The sequence below is a fragment of the Belonocnema kinseyi genome, chromosome 6 (genome assembly GCF_010883055.1).
Source record: "Belonocnema kinseyi isolate 2016_QV_RU_SX_M_011 chromosome 6, B_treatae_v1, whole genome shotgun sequence".
NCBI classification, from domain to species: Eukaryota; Metazoa; Arthropoda; class Insecta; order Hymenoptera; family Cynipidae; genus Belonocnema; species Belonocnema kinseyi.
Window position 1 is genome coordinate 76,530,873 of NC_046662.1, and position 3,141 is coordinate 76,534,013.

Below are 3,141 nucleotides of genomic sequence, written 5' to 3' on the forward strand. Positions count from 1 at the left end.
AGCACTCAAATTTTCATCTTAAAATATTAAGAACTTTGTCTTTCGGAGCGAGTTGAAGTGAAAATATTTAGTAAATTTTCTTGTCTGAAAAATTAAGTTTTTCGGATTTTTTACAGAAACAGTGAAAGATACAACTTTTTTGTCGAAAGAAAAAAGATGCGCCATGAAATTTCCTATGAAGTGATATCTTAAAAAGTTGAATTTTCGAAAACTGATTTTCAAGCCATCAGGGGCCAACTCGAGCGGCCTGAAGCGGCCAGGCAAATTTTATGCGTGGTTATAGAATCCGGAGTCTCAATTTATGATTGTTTGAACAATTATTACGTGCTTACCATTTTTTTACCCTTTGAATCATGAAATGTTGTTATTTTTTGGGATTGAATCATGAAATGTTGTTATTTTTTGGGATAAATGATACAGTTGAAAAATGATAATAGCAATATTTCTTTTATAACACATTTGGTAATTATTTGAATAATTTGCATTTGTTTCAAAAATTTAAAGTTATTTAAACAATTTTTCTTCCGTAAATTATGAAATATTATTTTCTAAAATTATTTATACAATTAAGGTAAGTGGGCGTAACCTAAAAAAAAGTTTCCCTTTTTTTAAATCCAACTTATGTTTTCACGAAACGCAATATCGAGTTAAAATTTTTAGGAAATTAGCAATAAAAGCTTTTGTCTTTCCCTAAATTTTAAAATGGTGAAGAAAGAAAAAAAGTTTGTTGCAAGAAAAAACTTTTTTCATAATTTTAAAAATGTAGGAACAGACAAACGTTTCTTAGAGCTTCTTATTTAATTTCCTAAATTTTCAACTCGATAACGCGTTTCGTGTTAACGTGAGTTGGGTTTGAAAAATACGTAAAAAAGATTTTTGATGTTACGCTCACATGGCCTTAACGAATGTCGAGAATAATATATTTGTTAACGATATTTGGAAATTACTAATCGATGGGGATTTTATTGATTCACTATAATAAATGTTGTAGACATTGTTGATGTAAGTTGTTGGCTTTAGGAATAGATAAATTAAAAACCAATAATTTGCTTTAAACGTTTCGGCACACAATGACGGCCAGTGCTTCCAGATGGGGAGCCCGAAATAGATAGTGAATCACATGGTAGCCAGGGAGTCGGTTTGATTATGAATGACACGAGCAAGTCAGTATATCAGGAATAATAGATTTGTGTCTCTTAGATTGTTGTAGGTTAGAATAAATGTAGAAACTAGAATATTATTTATTATCTTTCTCAGTATAAAACACCACCCAACTATGACTCTCTCGATTCCAGTACTCGATGTTATAACTAGACTCTCCACCATACGACGAATCAATACTTAACTTGGACATGATTTAGAATCACAAAATAAACGTCTCGCATAAAAGTATTAGTTTGGCGTAAATAAATAATGCAAACAATAAAATAGCCTCGGAATGGACTTAAATTTTAATTGACAAAAGGCATGCATACGGTAAATGTTAAGGTCAAGTGTCAGAAGACGAATGGAGACTATAGCTGCTTGGAATTCTAGAGGTGTGAATGATCTTAAGGTAAGAGAATTACGAGAAACTTTGCACGTAAGGAAACTACATATTTTATGTGCACCTGAAACAAAGAAAAAGAAGGGAAAAGTAGAAACATAGAAAATGAGGTGTTATAGGTAGGTGTTAAAATGAGGTGATAGTGAATCATAGTGATGCGAGATAATTAAAAGACGCCTTTTATGACTCTTCAATAGTTTTATTGCGTGTCTAGTGTGAAGTGAAGGCACTTTTAAAACGAGAACAATGTTTTCGTAACGAATCGTAGGTGAGGGCGCCATAGGCGCTCGAACCGGAGACGAGTTCTAAACACTCTCTGTTCTAAACAAAAAAATGGCGCGAGTTTCAAAAAGAAAGCCGTCAGTTCACAGGAGTCACGCACGATATTTTTAAGAACAAAATCATAAATGGCGTGTTTTCATGCCTCCGTAACAAACGCGAAATCGCATTTTGAGTCGATGAAGGCACGCACGAGAATTTTTATTATAAAATCATGAATGATGTGAAAGCGGGTGAAATCATATTTGTGTAAAATTACCCGCATACCACGATGCACTTTTCGTTAAAAACATCTACTCAGGAATCCACTTTGAATTTCTCTTTCTATTTTTATCAACCATGGTCTCTCGCAAGCATTACAAAAATGCGTATACACGCAGAAATCGAGCTCTTTTTTTAACTTTATTGTCAAACCGTGCTTACTAAACCATCATTTGTAACTTATTCAACGACTCACCAGACACCGCTCATAATGCGTAATTTTTTGTTTGTCTATGGGGGCATGAAAACACGCTATTTTTATGCTAATGTTCTGAAAATGACACAATAAGTATTTGAGATCATGGTGAAAGAATGATTCTATCAGGAGACATGAACTAAAACCCCGTTTAAGTTTACTCTTAAGAAACGAAAACATCTCACTTAGGTTTTCGCGGGAAGGGCTCTCACCATTGTTCTCACCACGAGAGGAGCCCCTCCATATGCTGATACGATTGGTTGACATATATATGGGAAGCTTGAATGGGGGAGGTGAAAGTAAACCTTCAGGAAAAGCAACGCGTGAACTTATACGAGAGTGAACATATCCGGGCGTAAACTTAAACGAGGTTTCAGTGTAAATGGATGGGTTTGCGCCCAACGTCAGTTCAAAGAAAAGGTGCTAGGTAATTTCGGGAATCTAAGAAAAAATGATAAACGGAGACAGATTAATTAGCTTACGCTTAGAAAAGGGCTTATATATTACAAGAGACTAAGAGAGCTAGTCAAAGATACAAGGATCATGACAAGCTCTGTATGTGACATTGATCATTACCTTCTGGCCTCCAAAATGAATTTAGGTCAGGGATGGAGAAAAAAAGAATCATTAATACGAAACAAATGCAAATAAAAAATTAGAACCTAAACAAAGCGCAACTGCGAATATAGATTTTCAGATTCCCTCGCAGAAATTTTGCCGTGGCCCCGACCGGGGACCGATCTGGCCAAATGGGGTTCCGATCCTGAAGCCAGGTCGGATCAGACCCGTCATGAAACGCACGGCCCAGTCTGGGCCGAACTTGTTATCCCGATCGGGGTGCCGGGTCAGTGCCAAGTCG

The 3,141-nt window shown here is 35.7% G+C and overlaps 1 protein-coding gene across 2 annotated transcripts in view; it reads left to right on the forward strand.

The window, feature by feature from the left end:
* LOC117174771 overlaps nucleotides 1-3,141 on the forward strand; it is a 28,179-nt gene that overhangs the window by 17,879 nt on the left and 7,159 nt on the right. For both annotated transcript variants that reach the window (XM_033364126.1, XM_033364127.1), the window contains one exon: nucleotides 1,296-1,555. The gene's annotated coding sequence lies outside the window, so the exon portion shown is untranslated. The remainder of the gene's footprint in view (nucleotides 1-1,295; nucleotides 1,556-3,141) is intronic.